Raw genomic sequence first — 14,615 nt, forward strand, 5'->3', positions numbered from 1 at the left:
TTTATTTCTTCAGTATTTGTTAGTGTCCTTCAGAATAAAATTAAATTATGTTCTTCATAGAGGACCTGTATGTCTCTTGATAAATTTGTTCCTAAACATTTTACAGATTTTTATCACTACCATGAATGGGATATTTTTCCTTCTTACATTTTAACTTACTACTTATAATTATTAATGTAAACAAAACCTACAAATTTTTGTATATTCTTCTTTCATCAAGAAACTTAATAAACCATCTTACCAATTCTAATACATTTCACTAGAGTTTTAAAGATTTTTAGGCATGTGATTATATCATATGCAAATAAAGATAATTTTTTTTTTTTTTCTTTGAGACGGAGTCTCGCTCTGTCGCCCAGGCTGGAGTGCAGTGGCCGGACCTCAGCTCACTGCAAGCTCCGCCTCCCGGGTTTACGCCATTCTCCTGCCTCAGCCTCCCGAGTAGCTGGGACTACAGGTGCCCACCACCTCGCCCGGCTAGTTTTTTGTATTTTTTAGTAGAGACGGGGTTTCACCATGTTAGCCAGGATGGTCTCGATCTCCTGACCTCGTGATCCGCCCGTCTCGGCCTCCCAAAGTGCTGGGATTACAGGCTTGAGCCACCGCGCCTGGCCAAGATAATTTTTAAATTTTATCTATGTCTTGTATACATAAGACTTATTACATTATTACAATAACTACAGCTCCTAAAACAGTGTTAAGTAATATGGTGATAACAGGTATGCCTATCTTGCTTCTCATTTTAATAGAAATGCTTCAGTATTGCATGGTTCATTATATTTATAATTACCTCTGATAAATGTATTTTATATTTTAAGTTGTTTCTTTCTACTTATATTTTAATCGATTCTTAACTAGAAATATCTGATAAATTATATCAAATATCTTCTTGGCACTTATAGGTGCAATCATATGGTTTTTCTCCATTAATCACTTCATGTAATGAATTATGGCAACTGAATACATTCTGTTTGATGATGAATTATCTTTAATTCACTTCCGAATATATTTTGCTAGTATTTTATTTAGACTTTTGAGAAGGGGCATGGTGGCTTACATCTGTAATCCCAACACTTTGGAGGCCTAGGTGGGAGGATCACTTGAGGCCAAGAGTTCAAGACCAACCAGGACAACATAGCAAGATCCTTTCTCTACCAAAAAAAAATTTATTAGCAAGGCATGGTGATGTATGCCCATAGTACCAGCTACTTGGGAGGCTAAGACAAGAGGATTGCTTGAGCCCAGGAGTCTGAGGTTGCAGTGAGCCATGATTATGCCACTGCACTCCCAACTGGGTGACAGAGCAAGATCCTTACTCAAAAAAAAAAAAAAACAACCAGAGACTTTTACCCTCTGATTCACAACTGAGATTGATCTTAGTACAACTGAAAGTATCCTAAGTAATAGGATAGCTGCTACTAGAAACATAGAGTTTGCTGTTTGGGTCCAACAAAGTAAATGCCTGCTGAAACAAACACAATAGACAATGTTTTTCAGGAAAATGTAAAAATACAGAATCTCCACAACACAAGACTCACTATGTTCAAGATACCATCCAAAATACTTAACATACAAGGAACCAGGAAAATGTTACTCATTCTCAGGAGAAAAAACAACCAGTGAAGACCAACACAGAAAAGACGTGGATGCTGGAATTTGCAGACAAGGCTTTTAAAGCAGCTATTAAAACTATGCTTAAAGATGTAAAGGCAAACATGCTTGTAATGAATGAAACAACTGACATTCTCAATAGAAAAATAGAAATTATAAAAATCAAACAAGTGTAACATTTCAGAATTGAAAAATACAATATATGAAATAAAGAATTTACTAGACTGGATGTAGAATGAAAATGACAAAGACAAAAATAAGCGAACTTAAATCAGTAGAAATTATCCAATATGAAGATCAAAGAAAAACAAGACTGAAAAATATTTTAAGCCTTAGGGAAATGTGGAATAACAACAAAAGATTTAACATATATGTAGAGTGCCAGAAGGGGAAATGAAAACAAATGGAGCAGAAATAATATTTGAAAATATAATGGTTGAAAATTTTCTATATTTGGTAAATGATACAGATTCAAGACTCTCAGAAAACCCCAATAATAATAAGTACACCAAAGAAATCATAGGTAGGCATATCATAATCAAATGGCTGAAGACCAAAGATAAAATGAAAATCTTAAAAGCAGCCAGAGAAAAATGATACACTACCTATAGGAAACAAGATTTCAAATTATTTTCATGTCTCATCAGAAACTATGGAGATCAGAAGACAGAAGGGAAAAAAACAGATCCAAGGTGTTGAAAGGAAAAAAAAAAAAAACCTGTCAACTAAGAATTTTATATCCAGTGAAATATCATTCAAGAATGAAAGCAAAGTAAAGACACTTCGGACAAAAGAAAACTAAAGAACTTATTGCCAGCAGACCTGCACTACGAAACAATGCTAAATGACTAAAGGAAGTTCTTTGGGCTGAAAGAAAATGGCACCAGATGGAAACTTCACTCTTCAAAAGGCATCAGAAATTTAAAAGTCTGGGCAAGCACAAAAGATTACCCCCTACTAAAAAAAAAGAAGAAGAAGGAGACTGTTCAATGGGAACATTACATAGTAGAGTTAATAGTATATGGAAACGTGATACACAGGATAGTATAGCATAAAGTATGGGAAACAGTCAATGGATGCATATGATGGCAATATTTCTGCATATTACCTGAAAGTGTTATAACATTAAGTCTAAGTAGACTGTGAGATATTAAGAATATATATAAGCCGGGCGCAGTGGCTCAAGCCTGTAATCCTAGCACTTTGGGAGGCCGAGACGGGCGGATCACGAGGTCAGGAGTTCGAGACCATCCTGGCTAACACGGTGAAACCCCGTCTCTACTAAAAAATACAAAAAACTAGCCGGGCGAGGTGGCGGGCGCCTGTAGTCCCAGCTACTTGGGAGGCTGAGGCAGGAGAATGGCGTAAATCCGGGAGGTGGAGCTTGCAGTGAGCAGAGATCCGGCCACTGCACTCCAGCCTGGGCGACAGAGCGAGACTCCGTCTCAAAAAAAAAAAAAAAAAGAATATATATTAAACACCTAGAAAACCCTAAAGACGGCCGGGCGCGGTGGCTCAAGCCTGTAATCCCAGCACTTTGGGAGGCCGAGGCGGGCGGATCACGAGGTCAGGAGATCGAGACCATCCTGGCTAACACGGTGAAACCCCGTCTCTACTAAAAATACAAAAAGAAATTAGCCGGGCGTGGTGGCGGGCGCCTGTAGTCCCAGCTACTTGGGAGGCTGAGGCAGGAGAATGGCGTGAACCCGGGAGGCGGAGCTTGCAGTGAGCCGAGATCGCGCCACTGCACTCCAGTCTGGGCGACAGAGCGAGACTCCGTCTCAAAAAAAAAAAAAAAAAAAAAAAAAAGAAAACCCTAAAGACTTCTCCAAAAAGCTCTTAGAACTAATAAAAGAATTCAGCAAAGTTCCCAGATATGAAATTAATGTACACAAATCAGTAGCTCTCCTATACACTAACAGTGACCAAGTGAGAATCAAATCAAGATCTCAACTACTTTTACAATAGCTGCAAAAAAATAAAATACTTAGGAATATACCTAACCAAGGAGGTGAAAGACCTCTACAAGGAAAATTACAAAACTGCTGAAAGAAATCATCGATGACACAAACAAATGGAAATACATCCCATGCTCACAAATGGGTAGAATCAATATTATGAAAATGACCATACTGCCAAATGCAAGCTATAAATTCAATGCAGTTCCCATCAAAATACCACCATCATTCTTCACAGAGCTAGAAAAAACAATCCTAAAGTTCACATGGAACCATAAAAGAGCCCACATAGCCAAAGCAAGACTAAGCAAAAAGAACAAATGTGGAGGCATCATGTTACCTGATTTCAAACTACAGTATAAGGCCACAGTCACCAAAACAGCATGGTACTGGTATAAAAATAGGCACACAGACCAATGAAACAGAATAGAGAACCCAGAAATAAACCCAAATACTTACAGCCAATTATCTTTGACAAAGCAAACAAAAACATAAAGTGAGGAAAGGACACCCTATTCAACAAATGGTGCTGGGATAACTGGCAGGCCACATGTAGGAGAATGAAACTGGATCCTCATCTCTCACTTTATACAAATATCAACTCAAGATGAATCATAGACTTAAATCTAAGACCTGAAACTATAAAAATTCTAGAAGATAACATCAGAAAAACCCTTGTAGACATTGACTTAGGCAAGGATTTCATGACCAAGAACCCAAAAGCAAATGCAATAAAAACAAAGATAAATAGCTGGGACTTAATTAAACTAAAGAGCTTTTGCACAGCAAAAGGAACAGTCAGCATAGTAAACAGACAACCCACAGAATGGGAGAAAATATTAACAATCTATACATCTGACAAAGACCAATATCCAGTATCTACAATGAACTCAAACAAATTACCAAGAAAAAAAAATCCCATCAATAAGTGGGCTAAGGACATGAATAGACAATTCTCAAAAGAAGATGTACAAATGGCCAACAAGCATATGCAAAAAATGCTCAACATCACTAATGATCAGGGAACACCTCCACCCCTATTTAGACCTGCAGGTGCTGCCCCATGACCCCAACCAAAGCCCATGCAAACCAAAACCACAATGTGATACCACCTTACTCCTGCAAGAATGGCCATAATCAAAAATCCAAAAATAATAGATGTTGGTGTAGATGCAGTGAACAGGGAACACTTCTACACTGCTGGTGGGAATGTAAACTAGTACAGCCACTGTGGAAAACAGTATGGCTATTTCTTAAAGAACTAAAAGTAGAACTACCATTTGATCCAGAAATGTCACTACTGGGTACCTACCCAGAGGAAAAGAAGTCATTATACAAAAAAGATATTTGTGCACACATTTATAGCAGCACAATGAGCAATTGCCAAAATATGGAAGCAACCCAAATGCCCACCAATGAGTGGATAAAGAAACTGTGGTATACATACATACATATATATATATATATATATATACACACACACACACACATATATGATACACACACACACAAACAATGGAAACTACTCAGCCATAAAAAGGAATGAATTAATGGCATTCGCAGCAACCTGGATGGAATTGAAGACTATTATTCTAAGTGAAGTAACTCAGAAATGGAAAATCAAACATTGTATGTTCTCACTCATAAGTGGGAGCTAAACTATGAGGACACAAAGGCATAAGAATGACATAATGGACTTGGGGGACTCAGAGGCAAAGGGTGGGAAGGGGGTGAGGAATAAAAGACTACAAATAGGGTACAGTGTACACTGCTTGGGTGACGGGTGCACCAAAATCTCACAAATTAGTGGGACTAAAGAACTTACTTGTGTAACCAAATACCACCTGTCCCCCAAAAACCTATGGAAATAAAATTTTTTTTAATATTTACATATTATAGTGACTAGAGCAACCACTACCAAATAATGCCAAGAGGCACAGTTAAAAATACAATAGATAAGTTAAAAAGGAAGTCTAAAATATATTCATATACCCAAAAGAAAGCAAAAAAGTATAAAACAGAGGAATGAAAATGGGAGACCAGCTCCAGTCTGTGCCTCCAAGATGACAAATAAAAGAAGGAACAAAGGTCATACCAAAAAGGGCCACGGCCACGTGTAGCCTATTTGCTGCATGAACTATACCTGATGTGTGCCCAAGAACAAGGCCATTAAGAAATTGTCATTTGAAACATAGTAGAGGCCACAGCAGTCAGGGGCACTTCTAGGCAAGCTTCTTCAACGCCTGTGTGCTTCCCAAGCTGGATATGAAACTACATTACTTTGTGAGTTGTGCAGTTTATAATATTAAAACAAAGTAGTGAGGAATCAGTCTCGTGAAGCTTGCAAGGACCGAACACCTCCACCCCTATTTAGACCTGCGGGTGCTGCCCCATGACCCTGACCAAAGCCCATGTAAGGAGCTGAGGCCTTAAAGACTGAAGAAAAACTATTCTCTGGAGAAAAATAAAGTGGAAATTGTAATTTTAAATAATAAAAATTGAAACGGGGCTGGACGTGGTGGCTCATGCCTGTAATCCCAACATTTTGGGAGGACGAGGTGGGTGGATCACTTGAGGTCAGGAGTTCGAGACCAGTCTGGCCAACACAGTGAAACCTCGTCTCTACTAAAAATACAAAAACAGCCTCATGTGGTGGCACCCGCCTGTAGTCCCAACTATTTGGGAGGCTGAGATAGGAGAATCGCTTGAACTCGGGAGACGGAGGTTGCAGTGAGCAAAGATTGCTCCGTCTCTAAAAATAAAAATAAAAAATAAAATAAATATGGAGACCAATAGAAAAAACAATGAAATAGTAAATATAAACACAATTATGTGAATGATTAATTGTTAATGAACTAAATACTCCAATTTATAACAGAGATTATCAAGATGAATTAAAATGCTCAAGACCAGCTGGGTGCAGTGGCTCATGCCTATAATTCCAGCACTCTCGGAGGCCAAAGAGGGAGGATCACTAGAGCCCAGGAGTTTGAGACCAGCCTGGGCAACCAGTGGGACCCTCTCTCTATAAAAAACTTAAAAATCAGCTGAGGATAGCAGTGCATGCCTGTAGTCCCAGCTACTCAGATGGCTGAGGCAGGGGGATCACTTGAGCCTGGGAGGGAAGTCGAGCTGCAGTGAGCTATGATCATGCACCGCACTCCAGACAGTGTGAGACTGTCTCAAAAAAAAAAAAAAAAAAAAAATGCACAAAACCCAATCAGATCCTGTTTCCAAAAGACATTATAGAAGCAAAGACATAGGAAGTTGAAAGGAAATTGATGGAAAAAATATCCCAGGCAAACCATAAGCAAAAGAAATCTCGAGTAGTTTTATTGTCATATAATACAGATATAAAGACAAAGGGTATTATCAGAAATTGTAAAAGACAGCTGATAATTACAGAAGAGTCAATCCATCAGGAAGCTATAACAATCATAAATACGAATGTGCCTAATAACATAAGAGTTTTAAAATACAAGAAGAATAAATTGACAGGATTAAAGGGAGGAACAGAAAATGCACAATCACAGTCAGAGATATTTTCAACTGTAGAACAGCTGTGCAAAAATCCAAACTGATAGTCTCTTTTCTTCTAGGAAATTTTAGCCTTTTCAAATTTATTAGAACAACTGATATAGTTAGTTCAATTGCTTCTGCTATATTAATTCATGACAGCCTGTCTTCTCTCTTACGCTTTTTTCCTTTCCTTACTCTTGCTGGCTGAAGTTTCTCTTCATTGTTTTCCTCAGCTCTGCCCCAGCCTCGTTAACATAAATGTTCTGAAATGCTTCTCTATTTCACTACTGTTTAGTTTCCTGTTCATGATAGTCATCATTAAACATAATTCTCGATTAACATTCACAATTACACAATACATGGGTTCCCATCAAGATGGTTCACCTGCAACTGAGACGCGCCCTGTGGAACACTTAGACTTATTTCCCTTCTTTTCGCCATATCCCTCATCCATGAACACTATCCTTGTAATGGATATTTTCACATATCTCCTTTCTCACATAGCCCCATCCACAGTGATGAACTCACTAGTGATACCAGAACTCCTAGATTTTTCCAGGATAGTTTACAATTCTTGATTTCACTATTAGTCAATGTTTTCCTTTACAGAAGTGGCTCTCGACATTGATAAAACATTAAGTTCACCTGGGAGTTCCCTGCCTGACGCTTCTGTCTTAATTGATCTCAAATGTATCCCTGCCATACTATTTTTGATGGCAAAAACTGCAATTACTTTTGCACCAACCTAATAGCTTTAACGGCTCCCCAGAGACTTCTAATGTGCAGCCAGGTGGAGGCTGACTGCCAATATCTAAACCTCTCTCTGTCCTTCTGGAGTAAGAACAGCTCCCTCGGACCTCCTGTGCCTCCCCACCCAACTCAGTGCTCACTGCCCTGCCCTGTTGACCGCTGTGTTGACCGCTGTGTTGACCGCTGTGTTGACCACTGCCAGGTTTAAGGGCAGGATGGAAGTGGGCTCTGCCTTTCAAGCTTCAAGCCCATGCCCAGGCCCTTCCTGTAACTGGAACACACCACTGGGGCTGTGCAGGGCCCATAGAGCCACTCCCATCTCTGACAGGCATTTGGACCTTGATTTCCTTCTTCAAACCAAACGTTTTTGCTTTCTAACCTTTCAGGGATTCTCCCATAGTTTCTGATCCTCAGGCAGCACGCTTTCTGGTTTTCCTGCAGTCATAAGATAAGGGGGTGGGGAAGCTCTGCAGCAGCATCTCCAACTGGAAGACACTGTGGCATCTCCTGAATGATTAGCTCTCTTCTATCTGGTCTTTCTTTGTTTCTGGAACTCCTTTCGTGCACATATCGGGTCTCCAGCATCTGACTTGCAGACTTCTGCCTTTCACTCACAATTTCTATTTCTTTGTGTTTTATTTTATGTTTGATGCCTTCTTCCCTCTGGTCTTCTTGAATGGAGGCCTGAACAGTGTTCACTCTCTCTGTTGCTCATCTTGTAGTTTTTGTTTGTTTGTTTGAGGGTTTTGGGTTGGGGGGAACAGAGAACAAGTTTATTGGTGAATGCTCATGGCAACCATCATCCAAGAGAGACAAGATGGGGAGGGTGCTGTGACCAGAAAGCCTTCGGGGCTAGATATGCAGTGTCACACAGGGCAAAGGACAGGGCTCAGGGGATGCTGGGAATGTGCCCAGCCACTCAGCATCACACAGACGAGCTCTTCAGAGTTGACAACCATTGCTGTCTTCATGCCCAGCCGCCAGCATCTCTACTTCTTCCTCTGTCATCTTCCCACCCAGTGTGACAAGGACTTGCCAGATTTCAGCGCCCATGATGGTGCCATTCCTTTCCTTGTCAAACACCCAAAGGCCTTCCACATAATCTTAAGACTAGACACCCTAGTCCTTGTTCCTGGCCACAGTCTGAAGCATGAGCAGGAAGTGCCCAAAGTCTAGCACCTTCACGTTCATCTCATCACTCCTGAGGTTCCCCCAGGAACTGGAACACCTCGGCATGGGTGGGGCTCTGGCCCAAGACCCTTGTCATGTCCCCACACTGGCTGTAAGGACCTTGCCATCACCCGTTCAGTCAAACAGCTGGAAGGCATTCTTGAACTCTGCGGTCTGGTTCTCTATGAAGTTACATATCAGACTACTCAGCTCTGCTCAGCTACAGGCCAGAATGTGTCACCTTCCATGAAGAATGACTGCTCAGAGGCCTGTTGTAAAGGATTATATGCTAGAAACTTTGGGGTACAGGTTCTGATGGTATTGCTTAAAGAACTGAGGCCATACCAGTGGGCTTAGTCAAAATTTCCAGAACTTTAGTTGAGAAGCAGATGGGTTCATGAGACTACTAGCCCAAGATCCAGCGGAACGAGGATTAATTATATAGGACTAAATGAATTGGTGAGGTATGATACCCTTTCCTGCAGTAAGGATCCATCTTGTAGTTTCAAATTAGAAAATTCCAGAACATCTTTTGAATGAATTTTGTGCTCCAAATTCATATCTTTTATGCTTCTCAACAAATGTTCCCCCAAATCTCCTTCCGCTTCTTCCTTTTGTGCTCCTTCAAGTGAAGTCGTCTGTCATCTGTCCAGTTTGGCCTTCCTCCTTCAGGTCACTGGGAAATGCTACACTTACTTAAATATTTTGCCATTACTCAAAATTGCTTTCAATAGGAACTCACTGGTGATACCGGAAAATGAGTCTCAAAACTTTTCATCACAAGTCACTTTTGGCCAAAAGTTACATGATCCAGATATATTATCCCTGCCTTATTCATTAGACTGAAATGTGTTCTACAAGAAAATCCATCTTCCAATAGAAGATGTTACCATGACTCCAATAGAGGGATTTGAAACCTCTTTTGAGCCATGTTGGTCTGGCTGTTGGAATGTTAGAACTTCCTAATGTGGTTCTCATGAGGACAGCCCTCGCTGGGATGTATAAGCTTTGGCACTGAGGAGTTACATGCCAACAGCAATCTGTAAAGGTAACACTTTAACACTGCTATGACAGCCAGGCATGATGGCTCACACCTGTAATCCCAGCATTTTGGGAGGTTGGGGTGGGAGGATTGCTTGAGCCCAGGAGTTCAAGTCCAGTGTGGGCAACATGGTGAAACTCTGTCTTTACAAAAAATACAAAAATTAGCCAGGCATGGTGGTGCATATCTGCGGTCCCAGTTACCAGTGAAGTTGTGGTGGGAGGATCGCTTGGGTCCAAGAGGTCAAGGCTGCAGTGAGCCATGATCAGGCCACTGCACTCCAGCCTGGGAGACAGAGCAAGACCCTGCCTCAAAAAACAGAAACAAAAAAATATTGTTATGGCTATGTATATCTCTGTCAATTAAGGGGAAATCTAATTGCCTATATAACTGGATATCTTTCATTGGTGTAATACTATTCCCCTGAATAAATTAATATACTAAAAGACATTGATTGCTGGACGTGGTGGTTCACATCTGTAATCCTAGCACTTTGGGAAGCCAAGGCAGGCAGATTCTCCGAGGTCAGGAGTTCAAGACCAGCCTGGCCAACATGCTGAAACCCCATCTCTACTAAAAAAATACAAAAATTGGCTGGGCGTGGTGGTGCACGCCTGTAATCCCAGCTACTTTGGAGGCTGAGGCAGGAAAGTGCTTGAACCTGGGAGGCAGAAGTTGCAGTGAGCCAAGATTGTGCCACTGCACTCCAGCCTGGGCAAGAGAGCAAGACTCCATCTCAAAAATAAAAAATAAAAATAAAAAGACATTGATTATACTATTGTTTTGCCTGGTATCAGACAACAGGGGCTTAAGTTATGAACCATAACTTCAGTTGTTTTAAATGTTAACTTGATCCTTCTTTAATCTGAATCAAGCATGTTTTACAACAGTGTTTCTCAATTGGGAATTCCCGTCACCTACTCATAAAGTTTTATTAATAAATAGATGTTAGGACCTACTCCAGACCTACTACATCTCGTTTCTTGATATTCTTATCACATGCTTGGTATATTCAGAGTATATTATGTCTCTGAATAATTACATCAAGATTTTTGCTATGCCCATTTATTGTTGTAAGTTAGATATAATGTTTTTTGTATTCTTTGAAATAGGCCTAATGATTATGTTTGTAAGTAATTTGGGGGGTTGAATTTATAGTTTTGTTTTGCATGTCACAGAAAACAACAAATTTTCTCATCAAATATAGTATTCTTGTTATGACTTTCTAGTCTTTCACTTTTGAAAATTATAAGCAACGAACAAATGACACCCATTTTAAGTTTTTTGTCATCTACAGATATTTTTGTTAGCATGTTTTGCTTTGATACTTCCCTGAAGTTATTTGTAATGAGCTACAAGCAAAAATGCTTCATCTTTCATGAAGAATGACTGCTCGGAGCCCCGCAGTAAAGGGTTATATGTTAAATACATTTGGGTTCACGTTTCTGATGGCATTGTGTAAAGAACTTTGAGACCATATCCAAAGACTTAGTCAAATTTTCCAGAACTTGTGTTGAGAAGCAGATGGGTTCATTAGATGACTAACCCAAGATCCACAAGATCCAGTGGAATAGGAATTAGTTACATAGGATTAAATGAATTGGTGAGGGATGATAGTAGTTTTTGTCTAGAATACTGTTGATATTATTTTAATGTCTTATTTTCCTTATATATGAGGAAGCCCTTTTTGCTTTCTCTTAAGTTTTTCATACATGATAATAATGTTGTAGATTCTGCTTTTGTAAACTGAAATGAATCACTTGTAAATGACCTCTTATTCTGCCTGCCTGACCCCTCCGGAGTTCAAAAATTCTTATTGAATCAGAATACATACATAGTTTTTGGCAATATAGTTATTTGCATAACTTCAATAAGAATCTGTCTTCCTTCTTGCCAGGGCATAATTGAAAACATTGGTTATGTAACCTAGGTCCTGCCTGCCATGTCCTATTAAGAATGATGTTCATTTAATCAGATACGACCACATGCTTTTAAAGAACTAAGGTTGACTTTATGGAACCAATGCTTACTTACAAAGCCCTCTTGGGAAAACTGGCCTAGTCCTTGGCCTCGAACAGCCTGCCTAAGACAAGAAAAATATTCTAAAAGCAATGATGCTGCATATGATGATATGTTTTATGAGCATGCATTTTCTACATAACTGTTAAGAGTACCTATTTTTAGCTTGAGTGAGATTAATTTTCCTTGCTGACACCTTTCCACAATCTTGTTTACTACAACATGACACTGTGATAAGTAATGTTTCCATAAATCAGATGTCTGTCTTTTCAAATGATACTGGAAGTACTCTGTCCCTATGCACAGTATAAACAGCTATAAACCCAAGCAATACGGACAGCACCAAAGGCTCTAGCACAAACTGTGCTGCTAATTAGTGGGGTGTCTTTCTACAAGTCACTTAAGCTCCTTGGGCTTCATGTTGCTCCTCTCAGAAGAGAAGCATCTGGACTGGACAGCCTCTTAGGTATCTCTAGGCCAGGTTTCATAATCCCACGGCCATCCCTTTCTTCCACATGAGAGTTTTATATAACATGACAGTACCTGAGCACAAATCAGGGTAGGATCTAAAAACTGAGATTAGATATTAAAATAAAAATGAGATAAGATAAAACACAGCAGAGGCTGAAATAGATTTATATGTATTAGGATAAATATACCTCAAAATATGTTTTTTTAAAAAAAAATAAATAAAAAGCAAGTTACAACAAACAAACCTGTCCCATTTACATTCAATTTGAAGAATAGTGCTGAATATCTCTGGAGTGTTTCATTGACTTTGGTACCCCAGTTAATTATCGCCTCGAATTTCAGAGGTGAACACCTACTATGAGTTATGGGCTCTGATGATGTAAATATGAAAGATATGGTCCCAGGTTCTGCATCTTATCTCTAGTAATCTATATGTTGCTGTCTGAGTCAGAGGCTTTGTGAAATGTAAATCACTCCACATTGACCTTTTCCCATCATTCTCATTGCCAAGAAAAAAGTCCAGACACAGAAGGCCCTTTACAATATCATTCCTACTAACTTTTCTTGCCTCAGCTCTTATCTTTACCCACTTCCATACCCTGGGTTCTATTGAAACCTCTGAATCTATCCAAAGTATGACTTCACTGAACGAAACATACTCTCATAAATTTCACTGCCTTAGTATATACATCCATTTTCCCATAGTGTCTTGACTATCTTTTTCCACTTACTGAGCTCCTACTAAATCTTCCAATACCAAGTGAGATATCAACTCTTTTCAGAGACTTAATCTAAGGCCTGAGATTGGTGGACCATCTCCATATTCACATAGACAGTTATTATATCTACTTATAGAATGCTTACATCTAACTATTCCTCTAGACCATAAAGTCCCTTCAATCAACCAGCCCAGTGTCTGGCCCAGTATGTGCTCAAATAAATTCTCTTGAAAGAATAAATTATAAAATAAATACCCCTAAGAGGTAGGTGGTCATATTTCTCTCTTCATTTTATAGCTGGGAAAACATTAAAAATTCAGGGTCAGCAGGTAAAAAGCATATAAGGTTTTCTAACTGAATCATATGCTCTTTTCCACTGGGGTTCCTCTTCATTTCATGCTGAATGAGAGAGATTATGGATGGAAAGAAATACCAGGACTACAAAAGCCTCAATGAGAAGAGAGGTGAACTCTGAGACTTCTCAGGAGAAATGTAAGAGAAGAGGTCTAGGAAGTGGGCTGCCCCTAGACATGAATGGCAAGTCATTATCTCAGAGAGAGAAAAATGGCAATATCTATGTTGATCGACTTCCAAATGTTTATTTTATTTTATTTTTGTTGCTGAAAATATGAGATTGATCCCGGACACTTTGCACACTGGCAAATAAGTTCATCTGCTCTAACTTTTCCACATAATTTTCTAAAGTCTGTTTTTTTTCCCCTGTAAAACTTAAAGTAGCTTTAGACAGAGTAACTTTGGACAAGGCCATTTGCCATTTGTATGTCCTGCCTTGAAACAAGTTTTATTTGAGTTGTGTTCTTCTCCATTTAGAGCAATCCTCCTCAAGTTTTGACTAGGACATTTTGACTAATAAGAGCTTTCAACTAATAAGAGCACAGGCAATACAACATTGCCATATGCTTAGCTCCAAATATTGCTCCAGGCCGGGCGCAATGGCTCATGCCTGTAATCCCAGCACTTTGGGAGGCCAAGGTGGGAAGATCACCTAAGGTCAGGAGTTCAAGACCAGCCTGGCCAACATGGTGAAACCTTGTCTCTACTAAAAATACAAAAATTAGCCCGGTGTGGTGGTGGGCACCTGTAACCCCAGCTACTCCGGAGGCTGAGGCACAAGAATTGCTTGAACCCGGGAGGCGGAGGTTGCAGTGAGCCAAGATTGTGCCACTGCATTCCAGCCTGGGCAACAGAGCGAGACTCTGTCTCAAAAAAAAACAAAAAAATTGCTCCAGCTCTTCCTTATGAAAATTTTAAAGACACAGAAAAGTTTTTAAAGATGAACTACACAGATTGAACACTTGCTAACATTTTTCATGTGTCTTGTGAAACTGCACCCTT

At 39.7% G+C, this 14,615-nt stretch overlaps 1 protein-coding gene and 1 pseudogene across 5 annotated transcripts in view; both read right to left on the reverse strand.

The window, feature by feature from the left end:
- Window positions 1-14,615, reverse strand: part of SH3BGR (SH3 domain binding glutamate rich protein) — a 65,670-nt gene that overhangs the window by 17,802 nt on the left and 33,253 nt on the right. The window lies entirely within an intron of this gene.
- LOC102130969 (myosin light polypeptide 6-like) lies at window positions 8,472-9,720 on the reverse strand (annotated as a pseudogene).

Source organism: Macaca fascicularis, chromosome 3, assembly GCF_037993035.2.
Source record: "Macaca fascicularis isolate 582-1 chromosome 3, T2T-MFA8v1.1".
Lineage (NCBI taxonomy): Eukaryota > Metazoa > Chordata > Mammalia > Primates > Cercopithecidae > Macaca > Macaca fascicularis.